Below are 20,674 nucleotides of genomic sequence, written 5' to 3' on the forward strand. Positions count from 1 at the left end.
AGAATACTACTAGATGTTGCAATTATTGTATCTGCTGAGTCTCAAAACTGTAAGTAGTATTTAAATATCATAAACATTCTACTGTTTACGTAAGCTTAACTCCACACATCCTTATTTGTATTTTTACTGTACCTTGTATCTGTAGTGAAATATACGTGGGATCACTATGAACAATAGAATGATCGTTGTGCAGCTTTTTTTATTTGATATACGCCTACCAAATTAATCAGAAATAAACAATCACGTGACAATACTTTATCCTGAAGGACGATAGTGCGTTCCAAAGGCGAATAACACAGGAAACAGACTTTCTAAAAGTCATCAGGTTGATTTAATCAAGTAGAGACTTATCATCATCAGATAAAGGATACCCTTGGTGTGATAATAATTAATTGTTAGCCCTTAGAATCAAGTACTTAATACTTGACAATGAAACATAGACTGAGATGTTTATTCGTATAGAAAAACCTCAAACGTTGAATGATGATGAATATGTTAATAGATGTCTTTCTTTAATTAGTTGTTTGATATACTAATTCAAGACATCAATGAAAATTAATTCATTTTGTAGCAATATTATTTACAAAATATACTTAGCCCTAGTCAATCATAGTTATCCAAAAATACAGCCCGATCAACATTATTGTATGAAAATTATCCGAAATGCATTATTCATCATCCTTTCGTTTCACAAAAGTCTTTCAATTTTAACTGAAACTCACATATAAAAAGTCAATGTTGTTACATGTACTAGCGTCAATTTTACATATTCTGCAGCATGAACTCAAATCAAGAAATCTTGATGATTCAAATTATCAATTTGTTTGAAGATTTTTGGTCAAATATTAAGGTGGTACCTAACACTACAGGGAGATAACTCTGTACAATATTAAGTTGTTTAATTGATAGATAATGATGAATGGGACGGATATTCTTGTAAACATTAAAAAAATAACATCATTTTTTTAGATAAAAATTAACTCACTGAGGTTTCAACTCCCCGCAGGCAAAGTTGACCTCAGATGAATTTGGCTATTTTAGGTACTTTTGGTCATATAGCTCTTCAACTGTTTCGGTTCTTAAACACCCTTGGCTTTCAAATATTTGGCTTTGAGAGTCTTGATGAAGGTTAATCAAGAAAAGCGCTTCGGACACATTGATTTTATAACGTGTTGTTTTCATTTTTTATAGCACTGGGTCGATACCTTTGCTGGTAGACTATTAGTCCCCAATGGTATTTCAAGCTCAGTAGCCAGTTCTTCGGTACTCACATGATTTGAAACAAACATTTCTAAAATTGTTCGTATATAAATTTTAAATTATGAAAAAAGGAGGTTTCAACTCCCTCAGGCTAAGGTTGACCGTAGATGGATTTGGCTGTTTTTTAGGTATAATTTTATCTGTTAACAAAAAAAATAAGGTGGAAGATACGAAATGACAAAGACATTTTATAAGTAGTTGAGAAAAGGACTAATAGATGACAAAACATGATGAACGACGAGAAGAAAAATCACAGGCGTGAATGAGGCATATTTCATATATCAACTCACGAAAACATAAAAAAATGTCTTTGTCGTATAATCTGTATGCAATTCATGTTATCAGATAGACGATAATTTTCATGCTCAAAATTTCGCTTCTGTTACTCTATTTTCACAACATGACATTACTTATCTAACAGAGCAGAAAACGGTTTAACACCATATATTGTATTTAGGCCTGTTATATTTTACGCACAAAATAAAAATTCTAGCAATTACAAGTATAAAACATCAACCGGAGAATAAAAAAAAAATATTTGCCACTGGATGTTAAGCAACCAACAATCGATCACTTAAATCTTATGTTTAAATCAATATATCTGGTTGTTTTCATATCCAGCTAGATATAAACCTACATAAAAGGGTAAAGATGTGTTTTTGTTTTTGTTTAGTATTTCTGTTAATATATATGACATAAATATCCATAAAGAAGGGAACACTAGCTTTGCAAAGAATGACGTATACACAAGTTATCAATCTTAAAGAGATTAGACATGTTAAAAAGTAATTAACTATTATGTTGGAAAGATAACTGGAATAATTAATCCAAGGATATATTAGATTTTACGTCACTAAAACGCCAACCTGACAATAATAAAATGTCAATATAAAAGGATTTAACGAAAGAAAAAAATAAACGATAATTGATTTGACAAGAAACAAAAGGAGTGTTAAGAATCACAAAAATGAAACATAACAAATCAGACATTACTAGCATACAAAAAAGGCACAATTCAATACTAAAACATCAAACTAGAACAACACGAAGTCATTGAAACAATTGAACGCACGGACTAATCGATAGTTTATACTCTACTGGTGTCATCCGTCGATTTGTTTATGATAGGCAAAATATAGTGACACATTATTAACAACATTATTAAATGTTATACCTAGCTAAAAACCCAGCTTGTATGTCAGTTGTCTATAAAAGTAGTTGTGATTACATCGTTCAACGATCAAAATAATAGACAAATGAAAACAAACTGAAAGTGAAAGCGTTGTTTTTATAAAATTGCATACATTATAGTAATATTATCGCATTCTGTTACGTATGTAGTAACACGCATAATGCCATATAGTCAATAATGAAAGAGATTTGTGAAGAAAAAAGGGACTCATCGATAAACAAAATGTGAGACACTTATCCTCCTGCAGCGTAAAAGGCAGTCATCATTCTGTTCCAAAATCATAAATTAAGGTGTACAAAGAAATAAAAAATATCAAAGCGACATCTTCCGGAATAAAATCGTTTCGCATGAATCAAAAGTGGCCGAAGAAAAAAACAAATAATAATAAAATAGCTCTGGAAGCGATATATCCTGTTTGTGCTGATGCGTCGTAAGTTAATCAATCATCAATCAATAAAGTAGTAAAACATGGACAATGATAATTGTCTTAAAAATACAACTAGTTGCAGATTTCTTTTTTGAGTTGTTATACAAATATTGTCCTTATATGAAAATGATTGAAGTGTCCGGTAAAGTCTCGCTATCGAGGGTGAGTTACAGTTACTTAGCATTGATCAAGTACACCTAGCCTTCTTATGAATACCCTATATCGAATAATGTACACCCGCATAGTAATGTCCTGATGTAACATGCATATGTACAAATTGGCCAAAGTATACATGTTGGAAATGTTTACTCCTCCGTAGCACATGAGTTTACAACTAGGTTATCTTTTATCGATGTATTGTCTTGATAACTACTTGGTTTCTTACATTAGTTTTGTTTGGATATCGCCAGTAGTCTCTTTTGATTGACTCTTTGTGGAGATATTTGTTCAGTCTCTTTGTTTGTTTTTTTTTACTATTTCTTACGCCAGTAATAATCTTGTTTTCGGTATAAAAAATATATGTTTTTTTAAATTTTCATTTTCAACAGTATTTTGGAAATGGAGTTTTTAAGTTCAGCAGATTTTTTTCTCTCATAAATCAGGGAAAAATTCAAGATTACACATGGCATCATTATCATTTTGTAACTGTTTGATGCTTCATCTTGTATACCTTACTAAATTATAAACCATTTACACATGAAGTTGTTTTTATCATCTAATTATGATATGAATGATATATGATATTAAGTCGTACTCCTTCCATGCTACAGAGCATATGAGGACGCAACAATTGTCGATATAGTTTAATTCAATAAGTTTTCCTTTTTTCGTCTTTTTTTTTGTCTTTGTATTGTCAGTTCTTCTCTTAAAATTACCAAATTATCATTAATATGTAGTTACATACTGTAGCGCTTGCCTATGGGAACATTTTGTAAATTTTCAATATTACAAAAGGATAGAGTTCGCCAAAATAAAAAAAAATAGCATTTAATCTTAGACAATAGTATTTCCTAAAATATTTATTAATCAACAATCACAATGAAATATGCCATCATTAATTTCTGAATTCCTTGTTTATACGATTTTCAAATATTGATTTACTTGTGTCTGCTTGCAAGGAAGCCTTTGAAGATTGTGTTCCTATTTGAAACGATGAAATTATATCTTCAAATATTCAAGATTCACTGACGCCAGCTTGAAATACTTTACGGTTATGGAATATCTGTGTCACAGATGACCACGCGTATGTTCCAATTATTGTACAATCTCTAGTTATTTTCCTCAGACACAAAAAACAACGTATTATCGATTTATTGTACAGCCTGAGCAACACGATACATTTATATGTACACGGCAGCAAATCACGTTTCTCCGACTCATGTATGTAATATCTGCCCTTTATGTTCCCTGTTCGTGTTAACGCCAGAAAGAGTTTGAAAGCCACCGAAACATTTTTACCATTATCTACTGGAGTCTTGGTAATATATTGAAAACCATTGTTAAGCTGTTGCTAGCAGAAAAACAAATTTGTTCTAGTTGGTTTACAAATAAAAACGACAGTAATCAAGGTTACATGGCATTTCCTCGCACTATCACATTAATTTGTGTGTGTTTAAATTTTAATTTCAGATTAAAAATATAAATAATATATAAAATGTAACAATCTGACGATTATAATTGCATTAGAAGAACTATGACTGCGAAACCATGTCGCTAATGAGTTGATTCACATACATACCATATTGGTCAATAAAGTCTTAAAATTTATGTAGTATATAACTCTATTCGAGCAAGTTTTCAGTAAGGAGCAAACCCGTGTTAATGAAGTGTTTAACTTGTGAACATGGAAGAGTTTCAAGTGTTTACTAAGATATTAAACACCATACGATGGAGCAGATGGTGTGTTACTTCTAAGAAATTATGGGTAACATTGAGCGTTTACTTTTTATCTGATATCCAAACAACTGATGCATGTGTTTGATTAGTCAATAAGTGTTTCTTCTGTGTTTAATACAAGGCCAATACCGTGTCTGGAACTGCGTCGCTGCATACACTTATTTAAGATGACATCACCTTAAACTTGTAGTCAACAAAAGACACAAATCAATAATAAAATTTAATAAGATTTATTATACACAAGTTTACAAGAAATATTATACAAATTGAAATGTTAACTCAACTGTTAAATTATATATCCTTTGTCTTTTCTTTATCTGGAATTCTTCTCTTAACTGTACGGAATATGTCCAATCTTGTATGATGTAGTTAACGTAAATAATGTGTCAATCCAACAACTCCAGAGAACTTCTGTGAATCCAAGTAAATTAATGTCTAAAAAAGTATAATTTCGGTATCTGTATATATAGTTGTCAAGGAAACTTCTAGAACACTGTAGAAGGGAAACTCCTAGAATACGGTAGAAGTTTAAATTACACATCGTATAATTATAATCATTCCAGAATTATTATGTAAGTCAAAAAGAAAGTTCTAATCATTCCCTCAGTATCTATGATTGTTACAGTGATTTCCAAACTGCACAATTATAACATTATTTTGTAAACAACTATAAATATGATGTAAACATATTATAAATATTATAAGGCCACACAAAACAAATTAGGCCAAGATAGATAAAAATGATAATAACAATAACATAACACCTCCCCCCTTAACTAGTTTACTCTCACCTTCATTAGTACGCTCAAAATATGGTTTTAACATATTAATATGACACACTCTATTTTGTTTGCGCCGACCTGGAGTTCTTACAACATAATTCAATCATTGATTTTACTCTCTATTGTATAAAGACTACAGTATTTAGCCTGTAAAGGATATTCAGGGACTGGCAAACATACAAGTACCTTATCACTAGGCTCAAAACCTCTGTCCCTGGCATCTTTATCATACCATATTTTCATCTTATTTTGAACAGTTTTTAAGTTTTTCTGAGCAATTTGACAAGCAGTATACATTTTTTTTTAAATCTAGATACATAGTCTAGAAGATTCAAGTCAGTGTGTTCAGTTAGTCATTTTTCCTTAACCAATTTTAAAGGTCCCCTTACAGTATGACAAAATACTAACTCAAAGGAACTAAAACCAAGGGATTCTAGAACAGCCTCTCGGACCGCAAAAAGTAGAAAGTGAACACCATCATCCCAGTCTCTGTCAAATTGAAGACAAAAAGTTCTAATCATGTTCTTCAATGTTTGATGAAAACGTTCTAAGGCACCTTGAGATTCTGGATTATAAGCACTTGACCTATAATGAGCAATCCCGAACTGGTAACCGACCTGCTGAAATAAACCCGACATGAAATTTGAACCCTGGTCGAACTGTATAGACTTAGGAAGTCCTACTAACGTGAAAAATTTTATAAGAGCTTTCACAATAGTTGGTATCTTGATATTCCTTAACGGAATAGCCTCAGGAAAGCGAATGGATGTACACATGATCGTCAATAAATACGCATTTCCAGTCTTGGTCTTTGGTAAAGGTCCAACGCAATTAATCAATACTCGACTGAAAGGTTCTTCAAAGGCTGGAATTGGCAGAAGTGGTGCTGGTCGTATTTTCTGGTTAAGCTTGCCAACAACCTGGCATATATGGCATGATTTGCAGTAGTGTGTGACATCATCCTTAAGTCTGGGTCAGTAGAAATGCTGCAAGATCTTAAGGCAAGTCTTCCTTATACCTAAATGTCCAGCCAAGGGGGTGTCATGGGCAAGACCAATAATTTCTTGCCTATAAACTTTAGGCATCTCCACTTGGTATACCACTCTTCATTCCTCCTCAGGGATAGCATCAGAGGCCTCCATTTCCTTATTAAAATGCCGTCTTGATGGTAGAAGCATTCGGCCACTTTGTCTGCTTCCTCCTGTGGTTGAGCCCTCTTGCGGAGCCGAGGAACCTCATTGTCTTTATTTTGTTCTTCCACAAATTTTCTTCTGTCTAATGAATGGCTGTTCACTTCTGGCCATTGCATAATTACATGTTTGTTAGTACTAGGTGGTCTTATCATGGCCTTTTCTGAGCTACAGGAACCGTCAATGTCGGCAAGGAAAGTGTCAGAAAGGTCCATATAATCATACTGGTCTTCTTGTAAATCCTCATTTTGTTGTTTTCTTGATAGCGTCCTAGTAACAACACAAGCTGAATACAGTTCAGCATCATCCTCAGGTGATTTAACACCCACAACCGGTTCGCTGGTAACAATTGGTTCACCAACCACTTTGTTCCTAGCTAGATCTTTCCTAGCAGTAAGGGAGATTAGGACGAACACCCACAGGTCCAGTAATTAAATCTGACTTCTGATACGATGGAGGGGAACATCTATACAACCTAACTCCACACCATGTAACAAAACGGAGGCACCAACAGAAATCTCCTCGGACAAAGGCAGCACACCTTCTAATAACTAAGTCTGAGAAGCTCCAGTGTCCCATAAAATCTTAATGGGCTGCAGAGTAGTATTATCAACAATAGAAACAAACCCATCTGACATAAAGGGTTTATAATCCTCCATGTAATGACAAAAACTGGACTTAAAAGCCTGACTCGCAGGACATTCCAACTTATAGGTAACAAGGGGTGTGGTACAAGCACTGGATTTGGGTTTATTATCTCTTTCATTCTTCTTCTAGAGTCTAAAACAATCAGCCATCAGGTGACCAATTTTTTTATTTTATCTTCGTTTTCCATTTTTTTTTCCAATTGTTTTAATTTAAATTCATGTTTACAACAATTTCAGAGAACTTCTGTGAATCCAAGTAAATTAATGTCTAAAACAGTCTAAGTTCGGTGTCTGTATATGTAGTTGTCAGGGAAACTTCTAGAACACTGTAGAAGGGAAACTCCTAGAATATGAGGGAAGTTTAAATTACACATCGTATATTATGATCATTTCAGAATTATTATGTCAGTCAAAAAGTTCTAATCATTCCATCAGTATCTATATCTATGATTGTTCCAGTGATTTCTAAAATGCACAATTATAACATTATTTTGTAAATATGATGTAAGCATATTATACATGTTATAAGGCCACACAAAACAAATTAGGCCAAGATAAATAAACATGATAATAACAATATCATAACAACATGTATACTGAAACATAACTAATCATTCCTTTCAATCAAGCCGAGTAAACTTTTACGAACATTTTCCTTCTACAATCAGAGTTGTAATATTTTTAACTATTGGCAAACAGAAAGTCGCCAAAACTCAACATTATCAAACTGTACACCAAATATGAAATAATTCCCTTTCAACGAAGCCGTGAAAACTTTGACGAAAGTTGTCTATCAAAGGCATGACGATGTGGGCGAAACAGGTAAAACACATCCTAGTCAAACTAGTTTCAAATCTATTTCATGATTTCGAAAGACTACACATTTAAATATAATCATAACATTTTATAAAACAAGAAAAATAACATTCATATACATATTACAGAAATATGTATAGTAGTCTCGCGCGTTAAATATAATACAATTTTAATCTACATGTTTACTAGTTTAATGGCAGAAACAACGTATAAATCAAATATATGTATGATAATTGAATTCACACTAAGAAATACATTGTAGGGTTATAGACATAGTGTTTACAATTTGAATAATAACTTGAAGTACTAGAAAAGACTACAGTTTTGATTTGTTTCGAATCAATTGCTTAAAGACTATTCCGACACTTTATAATGCTTTTCAATACGTTAAGTTCTATAATAACATTATTTGTAGGATGAATCGAAAAGTGAAATCAATTTGAATGAGTAACGGACACTAGGATATAAATTGTAGTTATATAACACTTGATTGGTAAGAAGTGTACATAACTACTTTGAATTTGATATAATACTCAGTCATGAGAGAGCATTTAATAATTATCTGACATAAGAAAAAATATCAAAGTATGAATGATTCGTGTGATGCAACACGTACGACATAACTCTTTTGTGGTTAAAACAGATTTTAGGAAAACAATTGTAAAGTTTCTATTTTAATGTATCAGAATCATATTTATTTTAAACATAAAACGTGCATGCAAATAAAACAAGGAAACATTATATTCAGATTATTTAATATTGTTTTTGCAACGGCAGGAAGTGTTTTCCATCATTTCTGTGTTTCGCTAATGTTTATTACTGGCTGTCACTGTTATCTTATGAATTTCATCACTCTGAAGAAATAAATACAATGGTTGTTTTTGTTTAACTTATAATTATACATCATACATGTTTACAAGTGATGTTATAAATTTGTGCTATCTGCTTCCTGGATGCAATTTGTTTATCCTACTTAAAACGCATTGAAAATTAACACTTAGTTCGTCAACTATGTAAGTGAAGGTTTGCTTAAATGTTCGCAGTTTTGTTGTCCACAACATTAAATTCCATATTTTTAGTTTTTAGATAACAAACTAGTCTATCGCTGTGTTGAAGACCCATTGGTCGCCTTGTGTTGTTTTCTGCTCTTTGGTCGGGTTCCACTCTCAATTTTATAAAATACTGAACAACTCCTTAAGGTGGATGAGTGGTCTTAATTAAAAGCCATAGAATATTTCAATAATTTGTCAAAATGTAATTTTTATCATGCTTTTTTCCAAAATATAATAAAAAAGTATGGGGACTGCACTTTTTTTCACGCTACAGGTTGTGCAAAATTGTCAGATTTTGTATAGATTATACATGGAAAATCCAATTTTGTGTCATAAAAAGAAAACTACACCATAAAATTGTAATATAAAATGTGAGAAGATAGCTCTTATCACATGCTTTCAGATAAGAAAAAGAAAAAATGGGGTCACCGGACTTGTTTTCTTGCTACATATTAAAATAGGTAAATTCATAACACTTTCTTTAATAAAAAATTACTTTATCTGAGTTATCTCTCCTTATGTGGCAAAGTTGAAAAAAAAAATGAATCAAACAAAAACAATGTGTTTTTTTAGAAAAAAAACAGCCGTAAATATGATAAACCACATAATTTTCTATATTAACATGAAAAGTCTTACACATGAATTACATACTACTCTCAAAATTTGCACATATCATTAAAGATCTAGACCAACTGTTATCTGCTGCTTCAAAATCCAAGATGGAGAAAGTCACCACAGCCACCTTTAGGACTGTTATTGGTTCATTTGTTTGATCTTGTATTTGGGCACGAGTTGACGCCATAAATAGTGTGGACTGATGTTGTTTACGTTCAGTTTTAAGGAACAACAGTCATACAAGTCGTGTTGACATTTCAACAAGAACTGCATCTCCCCTTTATAAAAGTGTGATATTGATCCTCTATTAAAAAACAGTACATGCTAGCTCTGTATTTTGATAAATATATATAGTCACTTTATTTGTTGAAATTATCTGTATATGATGAGTATGTATCCGGTCTATAAGAGTACCAATCTTTTCAAATGGAACCGATTTATGTCAGAGACGACATTACCACTTAACTAAATAAATAGTGTCCTTCATAAGAAGCAACTTGCAAACATGAATTACGTTATCTCTTTACTCAAACAAGTTTAAAAGATACTACCGCAGAAAAGTGCCATTTTGTACTTATCCTTATCGATCAGTTAGTAATTAGATGTTTTGTACTTTTTCATGTAAATTTTAAGTATGAAACAAATTAATTGAAAATAAACATGTGATACTACGTGTACAGCTATCAGTGATACAATTTTGTATAATGATTGTATGTACTTCTTTTGACGACTAATGCATATATTGTACATCCGCGCCATCGACGAAAAATATAAATCGTAAGCTTTATCTTCAATACTTACTTTCCACAGGTACAGCTACAATGAGAACATAATATATCATCGTCGGACTTTTGTCAAAATTTATTTACCTATTGGACCTAACAGTGTAAGTTCTATAGTTTGAAATGGTTGACATATTGTCAATTTGGGATTTTGTTTAGCTTACTTAATATACGGTATTTGTATTTCTCACTATTGGAAAAGCCCGTAATGTGACTTATTGCAACTACCGTCAACATAATTTACTCTATATTGGGTAGCTGTCTCATTGTCAATTCTACCACATGTTGTAATGTTTATTCTATTCGCTTATAGATTAATGACTGAACACATAATTTATCAAATTAAAATATTCAAGTTTATTTGATTTTTTTATAAGCAAAGTAACAGTGTTATTTATGCATCTTGATAACAGTTTTTAAACATTGCAACTATCACCTTTTTCCACTTTTATAAGAAGACTGCCATTTGTCATATGATTCCTATGGCAACAAATGCTCAAAGTTTTTAGTTTAAGTTTTCGATTTGTTACTTGACAGTTACCGACTAAAGTTAAATAATGCATATATTTGAAATAGTAATGGTATGATATATATATATTAAATAACACAACGGACAACACATGATGGTTTTTTGTAAGTTTAGAACTATGTTTTAAAAACAGACGTCATACATTTATTATTAATCGGAAACAACTTTGAATGGCGACGATTAATAAAATAACCAGGAATTCTGGTTTACAGCAAAGTATGTACATATCGGGAATTGATACATTTGCTTGGACATATAGATATATAACATGAACTGAATAATAAGAAAGAAGACACAACATAAAAAAATATTGTTACAATTTAGACATATTGTCACCTTTTTCGGAAATACGAACATACAAAACATATACGATATTTAGATAACTTGGAATATCGTTACGCAATTAGATCATTCCGATTATTGCAACCTGCATAATTAAGTAAATTATTCAAGTTTCAAAGACTATCGTCATGTTATAAATTGCGATATAATTGTAAACTATACTTATCTGTTTGAAACTATTCACTTACATACTGCAAAAAAAATAAAATAAAGTAAAGGAACATTCAATACAGCATACCATCTAGCAATGAGTTATAGAAGCCACCGTAGTATAAGTGTTATAGAAGCCACCGTAGTATAAGTGTTATAGAAGCCACCGTAGTATAAGTGTTATAGAAGCCACCGTAGTATAAGTAGTAAAGTGATAGTAGAACTGACAGCTTTTTGTTGAATGTAACCATACCAATTAATCATGTCAAAAATTAAAGTTTTGTGTTTGTAATATTTTATAATAACAAACATACAATGTTTTCTGAAGCTTTAACTTCAGTCTTCTTTTGCCTGTTTTGTCTTACTGTCATAACAAATAACAAGTACAACTGAAAAACATGTTTGTTCTTTTATCAATTAAAAAATATAAAACTTCCATATGTGAGTTATAATTAGTTAACTGTGCATATCAAAGGTTATAAAACTTTCAAATATTGTCCGTTTACAGATACATGTACAACATTATAGACCTGATCTCTTTAATAAGTTTCTATACTGTTTTATGGAATACTCTGTTACTATTGACAGTGCATTTGTCAGTAGATTAAGACCTAATGATTTACCTTCACAACGTTTAAATCAATTTGGAAGCATTTTGTCTAAATAAAATTATCAATCTTTGTGTTTCAATATATTATTCATTGAGATAAAGACATTTATAATATTTAGATTTGTAAAAATAACAAATATTACATTGAATATATTCAAGAAAGTATTTAATACTTGAAATATTTTTTTTATAATACTAGAGAAAAAACAAGGTGTTATTAAAGATATTTATAAATAACAATACGAATTGTATTGTGTATTTGTTCACGTTTGAATTTAGACTACTTAGCATTTCATTTAAAATCATACTGATCAAAATATTGCATTGCTTCTAATATACGAATGGGTTTTGTTACTTCTATATAATTGCGTCTTTATTGATTGGAACTTTTTTTATATTTTCAAATTTCAATAAAAACACCATATACAACATTCACTATCTATTGTCCTTTCATTTTTCTTTCTTGTAAACTAGTCACAATATACTTATCTTTATGGTACATAACACTTACGGTGGACTGCAAAATATAAATAAAAATGCAGGTTTAAAATCTGAGGAATAATTTAAAACAATCACGATATAGAGAAAAAACAAGGAACAATATGAATTGTATTGTCTTATTGTTCACGTTTGAATTAAGACTTCTTAGCATTTCATTTAAAATTTTACTGATCAAAAATATCGCATTGCTTCTAATATACGAATGGGTTTTGTTATTTCTATATAATTGCGTCTTTATTGTTTAGAACTGTTTTTAAATTGTCCAATTTCAATAAAAAAAACCATACACAACATTCACTATCTATTGTTCTTTCATTCTTCATTTTTTTTTAAATGATTATCTTTTATGGTACATAACACTAACATTGGACTGAAAAATAAATAAAAAAAAAAATACAGGTTTAAAATCTGAGGAATAATTTAAGACAATCACGATACAGCAAATACTCATCTCAAAAACACCAGTTTATAAATTTTACTGAATATGTTCAGCATATTGTTTTGAAGTGTTTGGTTTTCTTAACTAGAAACTGTGATTTCTTGAATGTGGTTGCTATTTAAACTAAGTATAGATATAAAAAATGACAAACCAAGTGGTGAACATGAATATCTATATCCCAAAAATAGTTGTAAAGTCATTATCTTCTCTTTTAGAGTTTAAAAAAATCACGATAACATCAATTTTGTCTATAGGCGTTTTGTATCTATGGTGTCCAGTGGTAAATTATATAGCAATAATAGTAGAACAAAAAATTCTGATCGCCTATTGATGAGTAGTAACTGCATAATCAGGAGTATATACATGGTATATAGCACAACATTCTATTGTTTGAAAAGCAATTAAATGATAGGTATAATCAAAAAGAATAAACAAGACTAAACCCAAAGTCACACTTTGGACATCGGTTAACTACTGTCTCCTTTATGCAAACATAAGGACATACCAATTTGGATATTTTCACGTAATTAGCATATCCAGTGGTTGCATAAATAATCACATGATTCGAGCTTTATAAACTATTAATCGCCTGTCATAATCAAGTCATATTATTTCATTATGTATTCTCATATTTCAATACTTGACAACAATAATTTAAAAACACAATTTCTCATAATCTTTTGCAAAAGGATTGTTTTAAAGAAAATCAGATATTAGTGTTTTACCAACCCATTTTTAAATACTTTTTTCGACTATTTCTGTCTTAAAATGGTATGTTTATTGTTTTACTTTACTACACTACGTTCACAATTATATAAATATTGTTATATTATAAACTACATATATAGCTGTACGCTATACTTATCTGTTTGCTACTTGACACTTACATGCTGAAAAATTCAAATGAATATTCATAGAGTACAGCATACCATTTATTAATGAATTATTACAACGAAAATCGAATTAATTGAATTTGTAGTAAAGTGATAGTAGAACATTTCGAGATGACAGCTTGCTCTGAGCGTTTCCCGTTAAGGTTAATTTAGAAAACAGCACATGCAATCAATCCCGGTTTTTTTGTTTTTTGTATATTGTTGTGTGTCGTATTGTCTATTGAGGTTCATGCCATGGCGTTGTCAGTTTATGTTCGACTAATTAGTTTGAATGTCTGTTTGGTATTTCCACCTCTTTTGTAGACGGAACGCGCGTCTATCACACATCATTTTCATGGTAAGTTTATTGTTTTACTTTACTATTCTACTAACACCATTGTATAAATATCGTTATATTATGAATTGCATATATAATTGTACGCTATACTTATCTGTTTGCTATTTGGCACTTACCCACTGAAAAATGCAAAAAAATATTCTTAGAATACAGCATACCATTTAGCAATGAATTATTACAACGATAATGGAATTAATTGAATGTGTATTAAAGTGATAGTAGAACATTTCGAGATGACAGCTTGGTCTGTCAGATTATTCAATAGTAAAGTCATTAGCCATGCCAAATATTGAAATGTGATATTTGTATGATTTTAAAGTGTCGCTTTATAAATTTAACACCCTCAAGTAATGTTGACGTTAAATTTATATAATTATTGTATGTTCTCTATGGTCATATACTTGAACTATGTTGATTATTATACGTCCTCTGATTTAAACATTTCTGCTTTGAGCGTTTCCCGTTAAGATAAATTTAGAAAACAGCACATGAAATCAATCCCGGTTTTTTTGTTTTTTGTATACTGTTGTTTGTCGTTTTGTCCATTGAGGTTCATGCCATGGCGTTGTCAGTTTATGTTCGACTAATTAGTTTGAATGTCTGTTTGGTATTTCCGCCTCTTTTGTAGACGGAACGCGGGTCTATCACACATCATTTTCATGGTATGTTTATTGTTTTACTTTACTACTCTACTAACACCATTCTATAAATATAAATATCGTTATATTATGAATTGCATAAATAATTTTTTCTGTTTGCTATTTGACACTTACACGCTGAAATATTCAAATGAATATTCATAGAATACAGCATACCATTAAGCAATGCATTATAGAAATGACAATGACATTAATTGAATAAGTAGTAAAGTGAACATGTTAAGATGACAGCTTGTTTTTTCATATTATTGAATTAGTATTGTCATTAATCATGCCAAACATTGAAATGTGATATTTGTATGATTTCTAAGTTTCGCTTAATATATTTAGAAATCATTAAAAAGGTAGGTTTCAACACATGAAATTAAAGTTAACATTAGGCTGATTTAACCAGTTTTGTTTATATAAAAATAAGGAGATGTGGTATGACTGCCAATGAGACAGCTATCCACCAAAGTTAAAATGAAGTGAATGTAAGCAATTATAGGCAACCGTACAGCCTTCAACAATGAGAAAAACCCATACAGTATGGTCGACTATAAACGAGCCCGACATGAACAATATAAAACAATTCGATTGATAAAACTAACTGCTAATTTATAACAAAACAATTTACGAAAAACAAATATAACAGACACGAACCGACGACAACTACTGAACTACAGGTTCTCTATGGTCACATACTTCAACTGTTTCGGTTATCATAAATCCTTGGCTTTAAATTGTTCTGGTTTGAACGCTTTCCATGAATGTAAATCATCAACAAACAGTACATAAAATCACATCCGGTTTTGTGTGTTTAGTATATTGTTTGGTGTCTTTTTGTCAGTTTGGGTTTTAGCCATGGCATTGTCAGTTTGGGTTTTAGCCATGGCCTTGTCAGTTTATTTTCTACCTTTGAGTTTGACTGTCTCTTTGGTATCTTCCGTCTCTTTTGTAGACGAAAGGCGCGTTTGGCATACATATTGTTTTATGGTATAATATATTACTACTGGCAGTGCATGTTTAATTCTACGCAAAAAATGAATCAATTCGGAAGCATTTGGTCTATACAAATTTAATGATTTTGTTTTCTAACTACATTATTCATTGAATTTTGGACACTTATTAAGTTTCGGTTTGTTAAACAAAATAAAGTTACATTGAATGTTTTTATGATCGAATTGATCACGTTAACCATGCGTATTATAGAAGGGAGAAACAGGTTGATGTCAAACATCTTTGAAAAACCCCATATGAATGTGTATTGTTCAATTGTTTCCGTTTGTATTTAAATTACTTAGATTTTTTTTTTAAATATAATACTGATACCTAATTGACCAACATTTTAGGTTATTTTGACTCATCTTATTCCGTCACTTTATCATCTCGTTTGGTACGGTAATAGGAAACCTTCTTTTCATAAAGAACGAATGTAGTGAACAACATTCGATTACGTTCTAGTTGATAAACAAACATAATAAAAATGCAAAATGCTTGAAATGTGACATTCATTATAAAAATTGAAGAACGTCATACAAAACACATGTATTTAAAATACAATGCTATAACTTGTGAAATCCCAGCTGTGTGTTTCTTTTTAAAAAAAATGACGATCGAATTAAATAAAGCTGAAAGACTAAATAAAGTATGAAGTTGAATAATATTGAGGACTTATAATCTGAACAGTTTTGCAAACTACAGCTTATCAAAGACCTTCAATTTTGGTATTGTAAGTTATTGATAAGTAGAATGTTTGCTTACTTACTAATGCTGAGACGTTTACAATTGCGAACATATTAGATTTTAAAAAAAATGAAATGAAATTTTACCAACGAACACAAAACTATAGGACTTACAACCTTAGACTTACAACCTTAGGAGTTACTGTTTCAACGATCAGTCAGCAGTCATCGATCAGTCAAGTTCACGCTAAACTCACGTCATAAATCAATCAGACTAACAACGAAAATCTTTGACTGATCGGACCGATTTACCTTTCTGACGTTTTGAACTGTACTAGGTCACATAATGAAATTTTACAATTTAAAACGGAAAAAATAAGAAGTCCAACAAGTTAAAACTAATCACTCAGCAAAGTTTTCACATCTACAGTTTTACGTTTGTTAAATGTGAGGTGAAATATGCTGATAGAACTAAAATTTCAATTTTATAAAAAAAACAATGCGATTGTAGTTAATATAAAGGCATTTTTTCATCAAACCCGACGAGTGCTAAAAACGTTGTTTATTGCGATTGCTAAAATCAACTTAATTTGCCGAATTGCTCTAAAAAATCAAACAAACAAATATTGCAAATTTCGGTGCATGATTTTAATGAATTAAAGAAATATGCAAAGGGGACACTATAAAAAATGTAAACAAAATATAAAGTATGTTTTCTCTTACATTCATCATCTTTTATTAAGAAGAACCAATCCTGATGTGCAAAAATAATTATATGGTAGATGATTTCCATTACAATATAATAAAATGAAGAAATAATTGTATTTGAATTTAACACAAAAATGATAAGGTATCTATATTCCATATGCTACTCACATTTGTACTAAAATACAATGGTGGGTCATGATTTACATTAAGATAAAGAAATAATTGCATTCTTTCTCAACACAAACATATGTTTAAGCATCTTATTCCTTATGTTATTCAAAGTATACAATTGATAACGTATCCAGAACAATATTTTTAGTATCTTTTTTCTGATAAGATAAACAACTGTCATACAAGTGGAAGGTTTAGCTAGCTCTGAATCAAGGTTTAACCCACAATGTTCTTCGAAAGATGCCTGTACCAAGTCGGGAATACAACTATAGGTTTACACTTGTTCCGTTGATTGTAAGCGATTGATTTTGGCAGTCATTATGGATTTTTCCGTTTTGAATATGCCATTAAGTTTGGTATTTTTATTATTCTTTTTTATTGATCATATCTAATGAAAACCACAATTTTAAAATTTTACTAACTTATTTGTTATATTCATCATAATTTACGAAATACAATAGAGGTTCATTAGTTTCATTGAAATAAAGAAATAATCCAGCCAGAGGCATTATGAATAACTGATTGCAAACAACAGTGCATAATGTTTTTATAAAAAAGAAGAAATATTGACATTTTTAAATAATATAGACAAAATTTTAGCAACGCATTACATAATTATTATATTTTATGAAAAACAACCCATATTGATGTTCAAAAAACACAAATCAACTGATTGTTCATGAATTCCTTTTAATTTTGAATAAAACAGTAATTGCATTCTTATTCAATACAAACAAAAGTGTAAGCTTCTGTATCCTTAGCATGCTTATAGTATTCAAATTTCATCAAAATAATTACTTATCCAGATCATTTAAAACTACATTACCCTATTTTTTATAATAAGAAGAAATTTTGAGATTTTTAAACAATGAGAACAAATTGTTAGTATCTTTTCTTTGATATTCATAAAATCATACAAAAAACAATCCATCCTGATGTTCGAAAGTACCAAAAACTATTAGATTATTCATATTCTATAAAATATCTCATCCTGAGTCCTTTGAAAAAACTGATTACAAATACAGGTGCCTTGATTTTTATCAAAAGAAAAAATATGAGCATTTTTTCTCTAATATTCAGAAAAACAACCCATGTTGATGTGCAAACAGTACTAAAATGCAATTGGAATAAAGAAATAATTGCAATCTTATTCGACAGACATAAGTTAAAGAATCTTTATTCTTCGAATATCCACATTTTATCAAATTAACTCATCAAAAGCGTATACAATGACCATTTGTCTATAAAAGTGCATCGATTTTGACAAGAAAGAAGAAATATTGGTATTGTTAAGCAACGCAAACACAATTTTACTAACTTATCTGTTATATTCATCATAATTTATGAAAAACAATAGTGGTTCATGGTTTTGGTTCTTAAAATGGCAAAATATCTTCTAAATTTTGTCATTTATAAAAAAAAAAAAACAAAAAAAAACAAGTTAATGCATCTTTATTCTTCGTGTATCCACACATCATAAAAGTTACTCATCAAAAAGCATTGATATGTTGATTTGCGAATAAAACTGCATTTATTTTCATGAAAAAAGAAGAAATAAGGGTATTTTTAAACAATACAAACAAAATTTTACTAACTTATCCGTTATAATCATCATAATTTACGAAACGCAACCTATCTTGATGTACAAAAAGTACTAAATGCCAATAGTGGTTCATGATTTTCATCAAAATAAAGAAATAATTTAGCTCTTTTTCAATATACACGTAAGTGTTATCATATGCAATCTTAGTTTATTCAAATAAAAAAGTAACTCATTTGGAGGCGTAAGAATACATAATTGCAAACAACAGTGCATTATTTTTTTGATAAAAAGAAGAAATATTGGCATTTTAAACCAATGTGTTCAAAATGTTTGCAACGTATTGCATATTCATCATATTTTATGAAGAAAAAAAACCATTATGATGTACAACAAGTACAACAATCAAATGGTTGTTCATGAATTCCAGTTAAACAAAACAAAAACTGCATTCTTATTCCACAAACAAAGTTTAGGCAACTGTATCCTTATAGTATTCAAATCTTGTAAAAATAATTAAATATCCAGAAGCATTATGAATATCTGATTGCAAACAACAGTGCATAATGCATAATTGTTTTATAAAAGAAGAAAATTGACATGTTTAAACAATGCGAACAAAATGTGTGTATCTTTTTTCTGATATTCATATTTAACGAAAAACCGTCTAACCTGATGTAGAAAAAGTACTAAAAGACAATGGCAGTTCATTTTTTCATTAAAATACAGAAATGTTTGCACTCTTATTTAACACCAACATAAGTGTAAGCATCTATATCCTTAGCCTAATCACAATTTATATTAAAAAAAGTAACTCATCTAGATGCATTTGAAATGACTGACTGAATATAAAAGTTCATTTATTTTCATAAAAAAGAAGAAATATGGCAACTATTAAACAATTCAAACAAAATGTTACTAACTTATCATTTACATGTATCATATTTTAGGACAAAAAACCCATCCTGTTGTACAAAAGTGCTGATAACAATGACAGATTTATATTAAAATAAAGACAAAAATGGACTCTTAATCAACACAAACAAGGCAATAACTATCTTTACATTTACATTTACATTTTGTGAAAACTAATTAACAAAGTGACATTAAAATGCATGACTGCTTAATAGGGTACTAATTTCAAATGATATCATTTTATCTCTTTTAAGTGGTATAGAAACATTCTAAGCATGCTATTATTCTGCTATAATGTAATTTATTTAGCAGAAAATTAAAAGAACCAATAATGAAGCAATCAGAAATATCGCATTTAAAGTCATTTATATATTTGTGTCTTATTTTTTGTGACAAGTTGGATACACATTTTCAGGGAATATTGTTTTCTAAGAGGTCCGTGTTTATCGCATGTAAATACTTCGTAGTTCGTTTCACATAAAAAGTTAAATGAAATAGGTATTCGCCGATCCGTGCATACAATTAGTTGACTGATCGATCAATGACGGTTGTCACAA

At 30.2% G+C, this 20,674-nt stretch overlaps 1 protein-coding gene and 1 long non-coding RNA gene across 2 annotated transcripts in view; both read right to left on the bottom strand.

Moving 5' to 3' along the window:
• LOC127731617 (uncharacterized) overlaps positions 1 to 11,083 on the bottom strand; it is a 123,965-nt gene extending 112,882 nt beyond the window's left edge. Inside the window, exon 1 of the long non-coding RNA XR_007995634.1 lies at positions 10,756 to 11,083. This is a non-coding gene — a long non-coding RNA (uncharacterized LOC127731617). The remainder of the gene's footprint in view (positions 1 to 10,755) is intronic.
• Positions 1 to 20,674, bottom strand: part of LOC127731813 (uncharacterized) — a 434,253-nt gene that overhangs the window by 189,977 nt on the left and 223,602 nt on the right. The gene's annotated exons all lie outside the window — the stretch shown is intronic.

Source organism: Mytilus californianus, unplaced genomic scaffold (genome assembly GCF_021869535.1).
Source record: "Mytilus californianus isolate M0D057914Y unplaced genomic scaffold, xbMytCali1.0.p SCAF_20, whole genome shotgun sequence".
Lineage (NCBI taxonomy): Eukaryota > Metazoa > Mollusca > Bivalvia > Mytilida > Mytilidae > Mytilus > Mytilus californianus.